Raw genomic sequence first — 19,767 nt, 5'->3', positions numbered from 1 at the left:
AGGGAAGGGGAAAGGCAGTTAGCAAAGAGAGATCGCTGGGCTCAGACCCCACCTGGGCTCCTGATGTGGAGCCTCTTTCAGAGGGCGTGCGTACTGGCCTCCTGGGACTCTCTGGAGCCAGACATGGCCCATACTCCCTGCCTGGCTGCCCATGCTGCACCACTCCCACCGTGGCCCTTCTCGGCACAGCACGGGAAGTCTTCAGCAAGGCAGACTTGACCTTCGCGAACACCAACCCCCAGCCAAGGCTGCCTTGGGCACTGAGATGTGGCAGCAGCACGCTGCTTGTACTCACCCTTCTCTGCATCACGTGCTGCCTTGTGTTGCGACTGGAGCTCCTCTGCAAATGAGGGGTAGGGAGAAGGGAGAGCAATCAGGCCTGCCCAGGCAGGAGCTGCTGCCAGCAGTGGGCACAGGGGCTCCCTCAGCTCTGGGCACAGCTGCATCCAGCCTCTGTGCTACGTTGAGACCCACTGTGGTCCCACCCACTGCCCACGCCTCACGGCAATGCCCCTGCCTGGCACAGACACCCTGCACAGATGCTGCCTCCACTGACATCACAGCCACATGTCCTCGTTGCCGTGTCAGGTGCTGAGGCACACGGCACCTCCCCTCGACCAGCACCCAGCAAGCCAGAAGCTGGAGTACCCCCCCCACAACTTCCCTGCCCCTTCCTTCTGGCTCATACAGGGAATTCCGCCTGGCAGTTTGCTGCTTCCCAGGGAACAGTGTTCCCTTTCCCTGGGGATGGAGTCTCTCTCTTGGGCCACCACTTCTCCCCTCAACTCAGCAGCAAGGACACAGAGCCTTCACAACGGAGACCGGACAGCAACAGGGCCCCCCAGCCACGAGAACATCCCACCAGCCCTGCTGAAGCCACGCTGGGCTAGGAGAACAGCTAGGGACCCCAGGAACAGGGCAACCCTTGCACTATCGAGTCTCCACTACTAAGCTTGCACCATGGGCAGGCAAGGACTCTCAGCCGCAAACATCCACACTTACCATTTTGCCTCTGAAGGTGTGCTGAAAGGCAAAGAGACCAGAAATAGTAACTCCACAGCAGCTATTGGGTGAGCCCCCCCCAAAAGAGAGTCATAAGCGAGTCCACAGCTGGCCATGGGGCACTGCCTGGGCAAAGGCAAAGCCAGGGAGCACCAGCTGCCATGTTGAGCCTTGGGCACTGGCGGGGTCTCTCGGCGTGGCACTTGGGAGCAGTTGGCATTGCTGGAGCGTCCCTCCTCACCCGCCCCAAGGCCTCTATCCCCGAGCGGAAGGCATGTGGGCAAGCAGAAAGACTCACCGTTCCTTGCACGCAGTTCCTCTGCCGAGTCACCATGGTCACAGGAGAAGACGACAAAGAAGACATGATGTAAGGGCAAGACCCGCAGGGTTCTTGCAAGCCAGTCCACTCTGGGACTGTCCACCCCAGGGAAGGATGAAAAACTCCTCTCGCCTGGCGGATGGGTCACGCTCCTTGGAGTTCATCCTCACGGGTTTCCGCCTGGGATTGTTGCCACCAACCACAGACACCCACGGCCCTACCAGAACCCAGGGCTGGCCAGGGACCTAGCCTCTCCACCCCATCAGCCACACCGTGGCCTTCCCTCAACACCTCCTTCCTTCATGCTCCTGCCCGCACCAAAGCCTCCACCAGCCTGGACGCAGCCCACCATGGCAACCTCAAATCTCACTTGTTGCAAGGGTAGAGGATGAAGGGACAACACCTTCTTTAGCACTCCAACTCCAGTGAAGGCTGTGGTAAAGCCTGGGTCTTATTCAGCAAAGCAGATTCATTCTGCTCCAAAGCCACCCCCAGCCAGGGCTGCCCCAGGCACAGAGCCATGGTGACAGCACACTGCATGCCGTCACCCTTCTCAGCATCATGTCCTGCCCCTCCTTGCGGCTGGAGCTCCTCTGCAAAGGAGGGGTAGGTAGAAAGAAGAGAGAGCAATCAGGCCTGCCCAAGCAGGAGCTGCTGCCAGCAGTGGGGACAGGGGCTCCCTCACTTCTGGGCACGGTTGCACCCAGCACCTGCAGTCGTTGAGACCCACTGGCATTAGCTAACCCTGAACATCTATACTTACTCATCTGCCTCCAAAAGCCAGTCCATTCTGGCATCGTCCACCCCAGGGAGGGACGAAAAACTTGCCCTCCACTCTCCCACCCTGGCATCGCATCCCACGATCTGCTTGCGCACACAGCCCCCAGGGAGACAGCGACACTCACCAGTCTCCTCCTTCTGGTTCTCTGCAGGAAGAGGGGGGGAAGGGAGAACACCTTGCTTAGCACCCCGACTCCAGGGAAGGCAGGGAGAAAAGCCTGGGTCTCATTTAACAAGGCAAACTCATCCTCCCCCAGCACCCGTCCCCACACAGGGCTCCTCCCAGCACAGAGCCATGGTGGCAGCGCACTGCATGCAGTCACCCTTCTTGGCACCCTTTGCTGCCCCACCCTGTGGCACACAAGGGAATTCCGCCTGGCAATTTGCTGCTTCCCAGGGAACAGTGTTCCCTTTCCCTGGGGATGGAGTCTCTCTCTTGGGCCACCACTTCTCCCCTCAACTCAGCAGCAAGGACACAGAGCCTTCACAACGGAGACCGGACAGCAACAGGGCCCCCCAGCCACGAGAACATCCCACCAGCCCTGCTGAAGCCACGCTGGGCTAGGAGAACAGCCAAGGACCCCAGGAACAGGGCAACCCTTGCACTACCGAGTCTCCACTACTAAGCTTGCACCATGGGCAGGCAAGGACTCTCAGCCGCAAACATCCACACTTACCATTTTGCCTCTGAAGGTGTGCTGAAAGGCAAAGAGACCAGAAATAGTAACTCCACAGCAGCTATTGGGTGAGCCCCCCCCAAAAGAGAGTCATAAGCGAGTCCACAGCTGGCCATGGGGCACTGCCTGGGCAAAGGCAAAGCCAGGGAGCACCAGCTGCCATGTTGAGCCTTGGGCACTGGCAGGGTCTCTCGACGTGGCACTTGGGAGCAGTTGGCATTGCTGGAGCGTCCCTCCTCACCCGCCCCAAGGCCTCTATCCCCGAGCGGAAGGCATGTGGGCAAGCAGAAAGACTCACCGTTCCTTGCACGCAGTTCCTCTGCCGAGTCACCATGGTCACAGGAGAAGAAGACAAAGAATACATGATGTAAGGGCAAGACCCGCAGGGTCCTTGCAAGCCAGTCCACTCTGGGACTGTCCACCCCAGGGAAGGATGAAAAACTCCTCTCGCCTGGCGGATGGGTCACGCTCCTTGGAGTTCATCCTCACGGGTTTCCGCCTGGGATTGTTGCCACCAACCACAGACACCCACGGCCCTACCAGAACCCAGGGCTGGCCAGGGACCTAGCCTCTCCACCCCATCAGCCACACCGTGGCCTTCCCTCAACACCTCCTTCCTTCGTGCTCCTGCCCGCACCAAAGCCTCCACCAGCCTGGACACCACCAGCCACCCGCCATGGCAACCTCAAATCTCACTTGTGGCAAGGGCCACGGCTGCCACTAGACGCCCTTTCCTGGGGAAAATGCACACTGGGGTTTTAAAGGTGCCAAGGACCCAGGAAATGGATTGCCCTGGCACTGTCATGTCTCCACTAACAAACTTCCACCATTGGCAGGCAAGGACTCCAAACCCAAGCATCCACACTTACCATTTTGGCTCTGAAGGTGTGCTGAAAGGCAAAGAGACCATAAATGGTTACTCCACGGCAGCTATTGGTGTCCCCCCGCCAAAAAAAACCCAAAATATAAAGGATGTGTCAAAACCCAGGCCACATCTGGCCCTGTGGATGGTTCTTCACTGCCAAGAAGAACTGGGCTATGGGGAAATAGCTTACCTAGTAAAATAATGAAAGGAAGGAAGCAGATAATCCAGGACAAGTTACTCTTTTCTGAAAATTTGAGAAAAAGCAGAAAACAAATTACATCAATTTTCTTGCAGTATAGCACACACACACAGAGTGGCCATCAGGTCACATAATCTGCACTATGTGGACATGCTTGGCAGAAGAGCACTTTCAGCCAAAAATCTTTCATCTGTAAATTGGATGAGGAATGTAAAAAGTCTTTAAGAAAGCTGAAATGAGACACTGATAGTTGCATTTTAAATTGACTGCCTTGTGTCCAAGATTTTTCCACATATACACACTCAAAACAAGATTTGAGAGAAACTGGGAAGTATGATTTATCTTTTTTTCCTTGGGAAGTTTTTTATTGTTTGTAATCTTTGCAACTGATCTCTATTGTTATTCAAGAGGCCACTATCTCCGAAGCAAGCAATATTGTTCTAAGTGATACAATGAAAATACTTTAGTTTAAGGCAAGTTGACCTTCAAAGCTTTCACTGAGAAGACATTTCAGAGGAAAGCTCAGCTTTAGCCTTGCTGCTCAACACCACCAGGCAGAATTACCCTTTAATAGCCTAATGACTAAGTCTTTCCTTACTGGTACAGATCTCAGCAGCTGACAGTCTGATGATCTGCTAGAAAAACTTCTCTGCAATCATCGAAAAATAGGGGTTCATGCTGGGAAACAGGCTAGTGTGCATTTAGCTCAGGAGCCCACTGTCTTCCGGGCTTTCCTGGGGTCAGCAGATGCTTTCCCCATTTCAGCCACCGTCCTGGTAGTGGGATGCCGTGACTGCAGATTCATCGACTTCCTCAAAGTATTGAGCAATAGACTCCTCTTCTTAGGCAAGATCTCATTCCCTAACTATTGTACCTGTTAATCTTGTACCCGAGTCTACAGTAGGAAACTGTATCAACTTTCTTTAGATATACGTAGTGTACATTGTATACTGAATAGTTATGCTTAAGTAAGCATGACAGAAGGAGCCCAGCTCATTGCCAGGGGGCAGCCCTACCTGGAGATAAGGACCTTTGTTTCTCAGAATCTTAAAACTGTCCACGAAGGATAAAGGATACTACCGAGATAATGCCAGCATCCCAGACCCCCTAACACCTCTGTGAAACCCTCCTGTTATCTGGTGTCATAGGTAAGTAACTGTAGTGAGTCCAGGGACAATAAAGAAGTAGGTAGATGATGACACCATGGAATTATCATTGCTTTGCAAACAGTAGTGGGTGTGGGTGGGGGTGTGTGTGTGTGTGTTAAGTAGTGATTAGTCAAATCATGTTGTAACTGAACACTTGAAAGGTGTAAGATCCATGTGTAAAACCACATTCGGATTTCGCATTTTGGCTGGGACACCTCAGCAGGTGAACGAAGGAATTATTACTCTTGCAGTTCTATACTTTGCGTCCTAGCCTCTCTCCTCGGTCAGCACAGGCCAGTTGTGGATTTTCATGACACTCCCAAATGGGTTCAGCTATTGAGTGTTGTGGGAAACTAAGTGAAATAATTCACAGCATTAGGCCCAGCCTTCTCCTTAGTGGAGGATGATGCAGTATCCGAGTGAAAAGAGAGTAGCTTTGCTTGCTCAGGGAATGCCAAAGTACATGATATAAGTCTTAATTGCTGCATACCTGACTGTTGAGTGACCTGTGGATGGCGTTCCCTACCAGCGGTCACAAAAGAAGGTGGTGGTTCTCCACAGGGAATCTGAATGGAACTTTCTATTGCAAAAATATTGTCCATCTCCTGTAGAATGTTTGTCTGGGCCAGTGAAGATAGATCTTCTCCTTGGTGACTAACCCACATCACTTCGGGCTTTTCATAGGAACCTCTTATTTTGCCCTCGTATGTACAACTGTGTGATGGTCGCACAATAATTTCATTCATGGAACCTGTAACAGAGGCAATTTAACACCACCGTGTCCAACACAACACAGAAATACCAAGTACACCATGAAAGAGATCTCACAGAACACCTGCACTTTTGTTGTTGTTTCATCTCTAATCAAAACCATCTGGCTTTTGAACATTTCATTTTTAATAATTCAATGCTTGAAAGAGTTGTATGAGCTTTCTGTGCACAAGGGTGAAACTGCTGCAAGAAATGAAACCAGACAGGACTGTGTAAAAGCAGCTGTTCCCAAACTGTGAGTGACACAGCTTGTTGCTTCAGGCGAGAAGGTGAAAAAGCAGAAGTGATGCTAAAGAGAGAACAATACTCAGGTTTGGACTGTTAAAAATAAGGGAAAGGTATGCGCCCCTTAAGCTATGGCTGAACTTGGCCCAAAGAGGCAGAGCAGTGAGAAGATTACTCTCAGCACTTTTCTGGGTCTGATTCCCTCAGCAAAGCAGATGCCGGTGTAAAAATGTGACCTACCTGATCGGCTTATCTTGGATTTGATGAGTTTGACTACACACACCACATCTACATTATCACAAGGCACTGTGATGATGCTTTGCACTGTGAAATGATCTCTCTCACTCCAGGTTACAGTGGTCTTGGCCTCCACGTTTACTGTGTCTCCTCCATGGTTCATCCAAATGACTTCAGGCTTTGGGTACCATTGTTTTGACTTACATGTGTAGCGACACATACTTTCCTCTTGCCGATCCCTGCCCAAAGTTGGCTTATACCCAATTGCTGTAAGAGAGTTAGTGCAATGAAGATGAAACAAAGTTAGAGTTACTGCAAAACAGCAGCAACAACAACAAAATAAACCAACAAAACCCAGAAAGCCTCAGTCTGTTGCTCTGAAAATTCATAGCTCACAAAAAGAATGTCCTGGTTTTGGCTGGGATACAGTTAATTTTCTTCCTAGTAGCTGGTATAGCGGTCTGTTTTGAATTTAGGATGAGAGTAAAGTTGATAACATACTGAGGGTTTAGTCGTTGCTAAGTAGTGCTTACACCAGTCAAGGGCTTTTCAGCTCCCCATGCTCTGCCAGGTGCACACGGAGCTGGGAGGGACACAGCCAGGACAGCTGACCCAGACTGGCCAAAGGGCCATTCCATCCCATATGACGTCATGCTCGGTATATAAACTGGAGGAGTTGGCCGGGGGGCAGCGATCCCTTCTTGGGGATGAGCAGGGCATCAGTCGGCGGGTGGTGAGCAATTGCATTGTCCATCACTTGCCTTGTATATTCTTTTATCATGATTATTTTTTTTCTTCCTCTGCTGTCCTATTAAACTGTTTTTATTTCAACCTACAGGTTTTACTTTTTTTTTCTGATTCTGTCCCCCATTGCACCAGAGGTGGGGGGAGGGTGAGCGAGTGGCTGCGTGGTGCTTAGTTGCTGAATGGGGTTAAACCACAACAAACCAGACCTGGTCAGATCAAAAGGGCCATTTACCCTGACTCCAACAATGGTGAGCACTAGGGCATCTTACCTCAGAGATATAGCGAACCCCCATCAGCCTGGATGGTCAAAGGTCAGGAAGAGCATCTGGGAGTTTTCAAAATAGATGAGCACTTTCCACATGACTGAGGGGGATGGGATACGGGTCCATAAAAATGGAATGGAGTGGAGAGGAAGAAGAGCAAGGAATTCTTCCCTGTCCCATCCAACACCAAAACAGGAGTCATCAAAAGAAATGAAAAGGGCCTTCAAACATGTCATTGATCTGTGGAATAGACTGATGCCAGTTTTGTGGATACTAGATATTTCCATGCACTCAAACTAAGCTCCAGAGTGTGACTCATCCAACAGGTCTGATCTGATAAGGTGCTTTTGGGAAGTGCTTTCAGGTTTGCCTTTGGGACAGGTCTTCTGAGATGGGGGATTTGTAATGAGGAGGGAAAAGGGGCTTTTACCATATCAGTATGTGTAGTGCACATCAGTGAATACCTCCCCTAATAGCTCTGAGTAACTGTTTTTTCACTTTACAAAGTAAAACAGCCCTAACTGGAGAGGCTGAACATTCATAACCGCAGAAGAGAAAACAACGATAAGTAACTGTTACGCATGATGGAGCCCTGCTTTCCTGGAGACGGCTGAACACCTGCCTTCTGATGGGAAGTGGTGAATGAATTGCTCATTTTGCTCTGCTTGCGTGCACAGCTTTTGCTTTACCTATTAAGCTGTCTTTATCTCAACCCATGAGTATTTCTACTTTTACTCTTCTGATCCTCTCCTCCATCCCACCGAGGCAGGGAGTGAACAAGTGGCTGTGTGATGCTTAGCTGCCTACTGGAGTTAAACCATGACAAGGTCTCAGCTGTCCAGCAAGGAATAGGCAGAGCCACAGAGTCACAATGGGAACTGAACTCAGCATGGTCATAGCAGGTCGCATTTCACTGTGAAAATCTCCCTGCTTACCTGTAACATTAAGGTGAGTAGTAGCCTCCTGTGTGACAATGCTGCCGTTCACTGCACAAACATATGTCCCCTCATCAGCTACTTGCACTTGCCGGATAACTAGAAGAAGTGCTCTTCTCTGCCAGCGTCCCGTGATCCTCCACTGTTCTTCATGCTGGCACTGCTCCACCACCCCACCCAGGCTGGAGGAAGAGCACAGTGGAGCATCCCTCCCCTTTTCCATTTTGTACCAAAGCACGCTCGTGTTAGAGGGGACACTGTCTGTCAGCTGGCAGGAAAGAGTCACTTGCTCCCCAACAAAGACAGCCGACGGTTCGATGCTGATGGTGATAGGTGCTTCACCTGCAAGGAAGAGGTGGGAGAAAACACATTGGTTTTCCCCACGAGTGTAATCTTTTCCATAGAGGGAAGAAAGCCATGTGTGTTAGCTGAATCCAAAACAGAAAGCTGAGCTCTAGGTTAACGTCTGATAGTCCCTTACAATAGTGAGGACAGGGTCTTGAGTCATTGCCTCCACCTCCTCCAGGCACAGACACGCTTTACAGTTACCCCATTTCCTGGTTTTATGTATGTCAGTTGTGTCACATATTCACAGAGCATGCTCATGGGTAGTGTGGGCAGTGACTTATTCAGGAAGACAAGAGGTACACCGGCGGGAGGACTGCAAACCAAAGCTCACTGAGCTAGGAGCAAATTACCACACATGAGGTGCAAAGGTCTGTGCAATGATCTACACGCTCCGCAAATTTACAACCTGCAAAGCAATCTGCACAGGCTCTTGTTCTCCACAGAACTATGACCCAGGAGAGACTGGACATGCCTCCCTCAAATGTGTAGTAAGATAATACACCTACGCCACTTCCCTGAAATAGCTGACACCCCAGAGCAGGACTGGGGTGTCTCACATCATCAAGATGGCTGATGTTGTCCCAGACTTGGGCTTGGAGATGTCAGACACCACATACTGTCTACAGCACATTCGTTCCTTTTGGGACTATGAACTGAAGCGCAGGCGTGATACCTTAGGATAACTGGCTAGCTGGATACAGCAGGGAGTTTCTTACCTGTAAGCCACTTTCCAACTAAAAAACATGTTGTAAGAGCAAAGACCAGGACTGGTATAAGCTTCCTTTCTGAGCACTGATTCCATAAATCCTCCAAAAATGTCATGTGGGTCAAGTCAAGTTCCTTCTGTCCCCCTGGGAAATGGATGATGCACTGTGAAAATGAGAAAGAATTCCCAAGAGGAATGAATCAGAAGGGAATCAATCTTGCTAAAGACAGAAACACAAAGGCAGCACCTGGCTCTGCCTGCTGTGTTCAGATCCTGTGGGACTGCGTCATGTTGGTGGGGTCACCCATGGCTCCTGGCTCCTTTTTCTGAGGGAAAAGCTGCCCATTCCCATTCCCTGACAGTCCCTATTCTTGGTTACAGGAACATCTGACTTCAAACTGATTTGGATGGCAGGCCAGAAGTGTCACTTGGGTAAGAACACTATCCTGGACGAGGATGTGATGACAGAGAATCACAGAAAATCCTGCTTTTACTTCATTACACGTGTGGTCCTCATACATAAATGAGGGAGAATGGGAGCAACTGCCTGGTCTGGTTCTCCCACAGTCTCCTTGGAAACTTTTCCAGGGTCCCATCTTGGGAGGCTTGAGAAAAGCAATGCATTCCACAGAGGTGCAGCACTGCAGCTCATCTGTGCCAGTCAGTAGTGACTTTACTCCCACCAGCCACTTCCTTCTGTCTTTTACAGTTCCTCACACAGCCTGGCTAAAGCAATAAGCACACCCCATTCCCTATCTCTATGGCTGTGTTATCTTACACCTGAATCTATCTTAACCCCCAACAAACTTGTACTCTTGTCCTCTCTCAGCAGAAACCGTTGGTGAACCGCTGAAGGGCAGAAAGAGTTGCTCGGGAGGGCAATAAAACTGGAGGAACCGTTAGTGCTGTAAGGAAGCACCTGGGAAGTACACCATGACTTGCAAGGGTCTGCCATTTACTCTAAATGCACAGAGTAGAAGAGGGAGGCAATGCAAGCACAGTGCAGGAAAACACCACCCATCACACTAATCACCTGAAAGGCAGGTTAAAGGACGGTAAGGCATCCCCAGGGAAGCCCCCTCCCTTTGCTTTACTGAACCCCAGAGTCACGCTGAGCTGCTTGACACAACAGCTCAGCTACATATAAAAATGCACAATTCTGAGTACCAGTTGGCATTTACAACATCTTTTCAGAATAGTCCATTTGAAGGACAGGGTATTAACATTTACATCTCAACCATTCAACATTTTGAATGAATGAAAACAGTGAAACATATATGTCTGCCACTGTTTCATATATGTTTGCAGTCTTCTTCCACAACCCTTAATTCCCTGCTATGCTAAATATTTATACCTATAAAACAAAGATCATTGTAATAGATATTTACCATTCCAAAGCAGAGAATGTTACATTTTCAATCAACCACATTGGAAGAACATTATATATCAACAAAGTATTAGTTCAATGAGATAAAGTAATTAAAACTACAGCACGCATCTCAGAACAGCACCTGATTAAGTAACATAAATATCGAGAGGTTTAGTTATTAAAATACTCCTCCCTGAATAACGCTAAGATATCCTCCACTTTATTCCTTCTCATTCATTAATCCTCAGATATCACTTGTGAAGTGGTAAATAGAATATACCTGCCTAAAAAGACATCTAGAAAATATTCTTTTGCTATTTTCATTGTGTGTCCTCTCTAGCATGAAAAAACTCTTGTGGTCTTACCTGTTGGAAGGAGTGTCTCAGCTAGAGATCTAAAAAAAAACACAGGAAGGAACAAGATGACTCAAGTTACCAGTGAACTAGGAGGAGCAATTCTGCACTAATGGGATACTGATAAGAAATGCCTTTCACCTGTTGGTGAAAAATAAAGTCAAGAAGTCTGATAGAGGGCAGTAGGTAAAAATTGTATAAAGACCCATGGATGGACGGAGGCATCCCGTTACTCTTTTCCATGAGTGTGCTCCATGCCGTTCACCCAGATCAAAGAGCTTGTGGGGTATAAGAGTTTTGCTGCACACTACAGGCTGCCCTTTTCTCATAATCGGCTGTCTGGTCTTCCCGATCATGCAGAAGTTTGCCTACATCCTGCCATCAGCCTGGTAATGACACGGTATGCTGTGGATTAAAACCACTCTGTATTCTCGAAGCTCCTTTCACTGTTTAAATCTGTTCATCATGCTTCTATTCTTGGACCAGCCTTTTGCCTGATGCACCCTGTTCAGGAAGGGAAGACATCCATTGGACACCTGAATCCCGTTGGGCAGGCTCCTTGCTGCCCCACTGGAAGATCAGGATGTATTGGGCAAAGGTGATAACCTTAAGGTGACCAACTCAGCTGGAGATTTCTGCTGGACAGACACTTACACTGAATAAAGCCTAAGTTGAGGGCACCTAAACCAAAGCAACTCTGTATCACTCTACATCCTGAACAGTATCCCTTCATGTATATAACAACCCCTTTTGGTCCTCTGAAAAGTTCATAACCATTCTGCTCTGTCACTCCTTCCTCCTCACACTTCTCTAGTGCTCCAGCATGGGTCCTCTCCATGGGTTATAGTCCTTCAGGATCAACCTGCTCTAGCATGGGTCCTCCGTAGCCTGCAGTTCCTGTCAGGAGAACCTACTTCAGGGTGGGCTGCAGAGGAGTCTCTGCTCTGGAGTCTAGAAACCTCTTCTTACAGAGGCCACCTCTGCAGCCTCCCTGCCTCCAGCTGCTAAAACTTTGCCATGTAAACCCAAGGCAATTTCTGACTGGAATTTGACCATTTTGACACAAGCAGCTCTGAATATTTTTCACACCAAATAGTTCAGAGACTGAAAATAAGTTTTACTCTCCCCTGGCCTGTCAAAGCTTAACCAAGACAGGCATGGAAACATGAAATACAATGAAAAGAAAGTGCAGGTGGTATGAAGATCAGTTTACCTACAATTTATGAGAAAGGTTTTGTGTGACATTTTCATGTTTGATGAGACCTAAAGGCATTTAGTCACATGCTTTTTCTCCATTGTCCATGGCAGATTTTGTCCACAGACACTTAACTTAGCGCTTTTTGATTCTTCAGGTCTCTAAACGAGCTGGAATTGATGTGGGAAATATCTGAAACTCAAAGTAAAGCAGTGTAGGTTTCTTTTAGAACCATCTTTGAGGGTTACTTCTGCCAGGACCTACTGGCAGCAAAAAGGATCAGGCTCAAATTCAAGATGGATGGCAATCCAACAAAACCCTTTGGTTTAACCTCCACTCAGAAAGTTATATTACACTTTCAGGTGCTCAGAGAACAGAACACACTCTTGACAAATGGTGTTTAAATGTAAAGAGAAACACAGAAACCTAACAGCTTAGAGCGGGGAGCCACAACTCCTTTTTTAACTGTAGCAGTAACGACTGATAATCTTTATGCGGGGAGGCAGCTACTGGACCACCCGTTTGCTGTGTCCATCCAGTTATCATAAATGACCAAGTTTGCATGGATGAGGAGTAAAAAACACATTGAAATGGGGAAAAAAAAATCCTCGTCACCCAGCAATGTTCTAATTAAAGAGACAACAGAGAATATATCTGGGCCTCTACAAGGGCAGAAGACTAAATTCCCTAATAATCATAACGATTTGAGTGGATTAGCTAAATAGTCAAATGCAACTGATGTTCCTTTTTTACTTCAAGCACTGACTTTCTTCATACCTGAACTTCTTAGATCATTCAGAAAGAACAATTAAGGGAGTTTTCTCTTTGTCATGGACTTACTTAGAATAGTGCATTTTTTTTCTGATGGTTTATACAGGTCTTTGAATTCACACACAGCTTTGAGAATATTCTCCACCAAAAAGCAATCGTTAGAGGCTTTCTCTGTTCACTTAGTTGAGAACAAGTAATATTAAAAAGATCTTTTATTTCAAAGTGCATCTTTTTCCTCCTTTGAGGCATTGTAATTTTCTTTCATTACTTCTCCCTTTTTTTCAGGTTTTCCTGTTTTGTTCCCCAGTCCTACTCTATTTTATAATTACTGATGTCCTAAGCCACTCTTGGCAGAGAACTTCGATTCGACAACCCATTTGATTCAAGATTTCCTTTTACAGCGTCTCCAAAGGGACAGGGATTAAGACCAGGTGGATAAGAGGTGTGAGTGTCCCTTCCCTTTTGGACAGAAATGGGTAAAACATTTCTGCAGGTTCCTTTCCAAGCTTTACAGGCATTTTCACCATGACACCCTTCTGCTCTGCTTCATAAAAGCTCACTTGCCCTTCCTCCAAGTCCAAGAAAATCTCTCCCTGGGACCTGTGCAGAGCCCAGTAGTCCTCCCCAGGAAGGGTCCCTTCCTCCTCCTGTCTCCCTTTCTCCCTCACCACCCCCAGCACCCAGTCCTGCTGCTGGCCCACCTCCACCTCCCAGTAGTGTTTCCCATCCTGCAAACCCTTCCTTCCCCACCAGGACAGGGACTGTGGAGGGAGCGTTCAGGCCAGCAGGTTCAGGCACGTTGCTCTCCACATCTGGAGCCCCTGGCACCCGGAGCTCCAGGACTTGGCAGTCAGGATTCACAGTAATGGGAACTGGAGGGGAAAACGAGAATCATCCAATGAGCAGAGTGGCTCAGGGACCTCTCTCCATATGGGGCTATGGGTTGAAGCATTTGAGAGTCTGAGTGGTCCTCGTGTGAGGCCAAGTGTCAAAGTCCTAACAGTTTTTTAGGAGCCCTCTTTCCTGGAGCTGCCTAAAGTCCAATGACACTGAAGGCTGCTCGTAAGGGTACCATATTCTTACCAGTGAAAACTAGCTCAGCTCAGGAGAGACAGCATTGAGAAGTCATTTCTCTCAAGGTACGCTATAACATTTTTGTGTGTACTCACTGTTACTCTTCACTATGGCTTTGCTTTCAAGGAAAAAAACAACTCAAAATGCTGGGTGCTTTGTGTTACTTATATTCTTTCTTTTCTTTCTGACTTTGGGAAAATAGGAAAAAGGAGTTTGAAGAAATACAGCATGCTTTAATAATGTGAAAGCCTGCCTGGCATTTTTATATCTAACCACTTGTGTTAGACCCATGGTTTAGCCACGGGCCCAGTGGCTGTGACTTCTGATGGGGCCCCTGATGTGATTTCTCTATTTATAATCCTCAGTGGAGCTTTCTTACTAACCTGGGGCTAGGCTCCCCTTGAATATGAGGAAAGCTTTCTGGATGTGCAGCACCCCATGGTAAGGAGTTCCTCTAATTCACCACCCATTTGATCAAATCCTTCTGCTTCTTTTGAATGTGGCTCTTGACACAGAAAGCAAAAAGAAACAACAAGCAGACAGCACAGGAAAAATGAGCGGAAGAAAGAGAAGGAGATGAAAAGCTGAGCACAGCAATGACATGTGCCATGAGCATGGGGGTATGTCCACCCCCACAGCTGCCTAGCATGGTGTGGAAGAGGTCTGAGCTCTTTTATCTTGTTCATTGTACTCTTTCGCCTTCACAGGTAGCTGTCCATAGACAGCTACGGTTGGGATTCATCTCCACTCATCTTTGATACCCATAGCGCAGGCTTTTTCCTCTCAGCTGGTTGCTCTTAGCTCTATTTATGGTACATGGAGGTAAGCAGGCACTGCTAGGTCTCGCATCATCCAAGAAGCCACAGGTGAGATGAGCACAGCCTTAGCTCCACTGACTGCATCACCCACATCTCCCTAAACTACACGGGCAGGTCAGGGCATTGACTGTGACGCTGCAACTGGCGCTACATTTTATAAACTGTCATGCTAAATTCTGCTCTTTCTACTCTCCAGGGGTTTCCATGGGTTTGGGCACGTGTTAAGTTGGTGCTTTGCAGGCAATTATCACATGAGGCCACATGAAATTTTGTTGGAGACATTAATTTGGAGGTCTAATACGAGAAAGGGATTAATCTTGCTTAGAGATGAGGGAATTGCTCCTCAGTTGCTTAAAAAGAGGTCTCTAGGGCTGTTTCAGATATTATTTGGTTTGAGATACTAAAACAGGTCTTTGTGGGAAGGGCAAGGCAGATATGACACAGGACTTGTAGAAAGCTGTTCCCATCTGGATCAGCAGCTGGAGGCTTAGAAATGCAAAATATCGTGAGACACCTGTGCTTCGACATCTCCTAGATGTGTTCACTGTCCATTAAATCTTATAGGCCCATTTGAAATTCAGGGCAGTCCCATCCCTCCAACCTACTTTCAACTTCTACCCAAGGCTGAGATGACTTGCACTGATGAGGCTGGATACATCAGAGAGCAGAAAGCAGGATCAGATACTGGTCAGAAGAGTTCCAGCCAGAACATGTTGAGACCTTAGACACCTTGTTTAATGACACTGATACTTCTGCTGAAAAACATCATATTTTTCTTAAGTCTAACTTTTAAAAAATTTTCCTGTCATCCAAGGAGGGCCCAAAAGAAACCTCGCTGTCCAACAAGTCATCATTTACTACTTCAGAGACCAAACTCACATTCCCAAATAAGTTGAATGCTTTTCAAAAGAAGACTTGTGAAAATATGTCATTACAAAAAAAAAAAAAAAAAGAAAAAAAGCAGAGTTTCTTAGCCCCTTTAGGCTTCATGTTCAGCACTGCTAAACAGACACACCGTGACATATTTTAACTCAGATCAATAATCATTGTTACACTAGAAGGGCAGAAAATGAAGTTGGGTTAACACTGACGCTGCAACACATATGAAATCCACAAAGATCATTACATGTGCTAGAATTATAGTATGAATGATTTTATGGGTAAAAAAAGGATGATGTCATGATGACCTCATGTTTGCTGCATATAAGTTGACAACCTCAATCATTCAAGGTACTACTCAGGAAATTTTAAACTTATTAACATTTCTGCAGATGCAACTAATCCTTGGGGTGCTATGATAATTATTGTCATCCTGAGTTACCGGAATATCAAGATAGTTTCATACTTTTTCAGCTTTCTACAGGAGAGACTTTCAGGTGGGTATACTTCACCAGCCTTATTTTACCCCAAGGCACTGCCCCAAGGGGTCTCTGGACCCAACAGTCCTTTTCAGAGGGGGAATTACAGCCCTTGTCTCCTGCTCTGCAGTCTCCCCTTCAAAGTCCTGCTGGAAAAGCACAGCCAGCTCCATACATCCAAGACAACAGAAAAACCCTCGGTGAGACAAAAATTGAACCCAGAGGCCAGCTGATTTCTCATTTTTTCCCCCCAGATGACCATTCTCCATCACTTTTCTTTTCCTGTCCGAGCCCTACCGGGAACAGCCATGCTGCTGATTCCCCCAGTTCCTTGCTGCCTGCACCTGAGGAGATGTAGGGGTAAAGATGAGCCTGCTGGCCCCTGTGTGCACAGCTCAGATGAAGGAAACGGAGTGGTTCCCTTCCACCCTGACAGCAGCACTGCATTCACAGCTTGTTCGGAAGCGAAAGAATTAAGAGAGACATGCTTACCTGCCTTAATGAACGAAGGCGAACAGTGATACGGGACAGCTACTCTTTTCCTCCTTGACAGACAAACTTAACTTCCACCTGCAGAAGGGAAGGAAAATGAAAAGAAGAACCAGGTACTGAAGTTGAGTATTTCTCTGCCCAAAAGTTGTCACTTCTCTGCCTGAAGGTCACGTCTTGTCTTCCCTATGAGGAATATATTTTTGTGTTGAAGGCGATTAGGTGCAAACGGAGCTTCAGTGTTACGGAGAGGCTGAAGACAACGACATGACATGCTGAATGCCCACTGCTTAGCAGCAGAAGTGATCTTCAGGCAGAGCCACACCCTGAGTTAATCTTTAATATTTCATTCTTCATTTCACTTTCCCTGTTCAAAGGTAATCCCTTGATGAACTGATCAAAGTTCATCTTTGATCCACAGATTGAAGATGTGGAGACCTTTCTTACCTGACAACAGGTAAAATGCAGCTTTAATTCTGAAATAAGGTTCACTTCTGCTGAGAGAAATGAGAAATCAGCTGGCCTCTGGGTTCAATTTTTGTCTCACCAAGGGTTTTTCTGTTGTCTTGGATGTATGGAGCTGGCTGTGCTTTTCCAGCAGGACTTTGAAGGGGAGACTGCAGAGCAGGAGACAAGGGCTGTAATTCCCCCTCTGAAAAGGACTGTTGGGTCCAGAGACCCCCTTGGGGCAGTGCCTTGGTAAAATAAGGCTGGTGAAGTATACCCACCTGAAAGTCTCTCCTGTAGAAAGCTGAAAAAGTATGAAACTATCTTGATATTCCGGTAACTCAGGATGACAATAATTATCATAGCACCCCAAGGATTAGTTGCATCTGCAGAAATGTTAATAAGTTTAAAATTTCCTGAGTAGTACCTTGAATGATTGAGGTTGTCAACTTATATGCAGCAAACATGAGGTCATCATGACATCATCCTTTTTTTACCCATAAAATCATTCATACTATAATTCTAGCACATGTAATGATCTTTGTGGATTTCATATGTGTTGCAGCGTCAGTGTTAACCCAACTTCATTTTCTGCCCTTCTAGTGTAACAATGATTATTGATCTGAGTTAAAATATGTCACGGTGTGTCTGTTTAGCAGTGCTGAACATGAAGCCTAAAGGGGCTAAGAAACTCTGCTTTTTTTCTTTTCTTTTTTTTTTTTGTAATGACATATTTTCACAAGTCTTCTTTTGAAAAGCATTCAACTTATTTGGGAATGTGAGTTTGGTCTCTGAAGTAGTAAATGATGACTTGTTGGACAGCGAGGTTTCTTTTGGGCCCTCCTTGGATGACAGGAAAATTTTTTAAAAGTTAGACTTAAGAAAAATATGATGTTTTTCAGCAGAAGTATCAGTGTCATTAAACAAGGTGTCTAAGGTCTCAACATGTTCTGGCTGGAACTCTTCTGACCAGTATCTGATCCTGCTTTCTGCTCTCTGATGTATCCAGCCTCATCAGTGCAAGTCATCTCAGCCTTGGGTAGAAGTTGAAAGTAGGTTGGAGGGATGGGACTGCCCTGAATTTCAAATGGGCCTATAAGATTTAATGGACAGTGAACACATCTAGGAGATGTCGAAGCACAGGTGTCTCACGATATTTTGCATTTCTAAGCCTCCAGCTGCTGATCCAGATGGGAACAGCTTTCTACAAGTCCTGTGTCATATCTGCCTTGCCCTTCCCACAAAGACCTGTTTTAGTATCTCAAACCAAATAATATCTGAAACAGCCCTAGAGACCTCTTTTTAAGCAACTGAGGAGCAATTCCCTCATCTCTAAGCAAGATTAATCCCTTTCTCGTATTAGACCTCCAAATTAATGTCTCCAACAAAATTTCATGTGGCCTCATGTGATAATTGCCTGCAAAGCACCAACTTAACACGTGCCCAAACCCATGGAAACCCCTGGAGAGTAGAAAGAGCAGAATTTAGCATGACAGTTTATAAAATGTAGCGCCAGTTGCAGCGTCACAGTCAATGCCCTGACCTGCCCGTGTAGTTTAGGGAGATGTGGGTGATGCAGTCAGTGGAGCTAAGGCTGTGCTCATCTCACCTGTGGCTTCTTGGATGATGCGAGACCTAGCAGTGCCTGCTTACCTCCATGTACCATAAATAGAGCTAAGAGCAACCAGCTGAGAGGAAAAAGCCTGCGCTATGGGTATCAAAGATGAGTGGAGATGAATCCCAACCGTAGCTGTCTATGGACAGCTACCTGTGAAGGCGAAAGAGTACAATGAACAAGATAAAAGAGCTCAGACCTCTTCCACACCATGCTAGGCAGCTGTGGGGGTGGACATACCCCCATGCTCATGGCACATGTCATTGCTGTGCTCAGCTTTTCATCTCCTTCTCTTTCTTCCGCTCATTTTTCCTGTGCTGTCTGCTTGTTGTTTCTTTTTGCTTTCTGTGTCAAGAGCCACATTCAAAAGAAGCAGAAGGATTTGATCAAATGGGTGGTGAATTAGAGGAACTCCTTACCATGGGGTGCTGCACATCCAGAAAGCTTTCCTCATATTCAAGGGGAGCCTAGCCCCAGGTTAGTAAGAAAGCTCCACTGAGGATTATAAATAGAGAAATCACATCAGGGGCCCCATCAGAAGTCACAGCCACTGGGCCCGTGGCTAAACCATGGGTCTAACACAAGTGGTTAGATATAAAAATGCCAGGCAGGCTTTCACATTATTAAAGCATGCTGTATTTCTTCAAACTCCTTTTTCCTATTTTCCCAAAGTCAGAAAGAAAAGAAAGAATATAAGTAACACAAAGCACCCAGCATTTTGAGTTGTTTTTTTCCTTGAAAGCAAAGCCATAGTGATGCATTCTTAAAGAGTAACAGTGAGTACACACAAAAATGTTATAGTGTACCTTGAGAGAAATGACTTCTCAATGCTGTCTCTCCTGAGCTGAGCTAGTTTTCACTGGTAAGAATATGGTACCCTTACGAGCAGCCTTCAGTGTCATTGGACTTTAGGCAGCTCCAGGAAAGAGGGCTCCTAAAAAACTGTTAGGACTTTGACACTTGGCCTCACACGAGGACCACTCAGACTCTCGAATGCTTCAACCCATAGCCCCATATGGAGAGAGGTCCCTGAGCCACTCTGCTCATTGGATGATT

The sequence above is a fragment of the Platalea leucorodia genome, assembly GCF_965183815.1.
Source record: "Platalea leucorodia genome assembly, chromosome: 27".
Classification (NCBI taxonomy): domain Eukaryota; kingdom Metazoa; phylum Chordata; class Aves; order Pelecaniformes; family Threskiornithidae; genus Platalea; species Platalea leucorodia.
The sequence above is the reverse complement of the archived record's forward strand: the minus strand, read 5'-3'. Positions refer to the sequence as shown.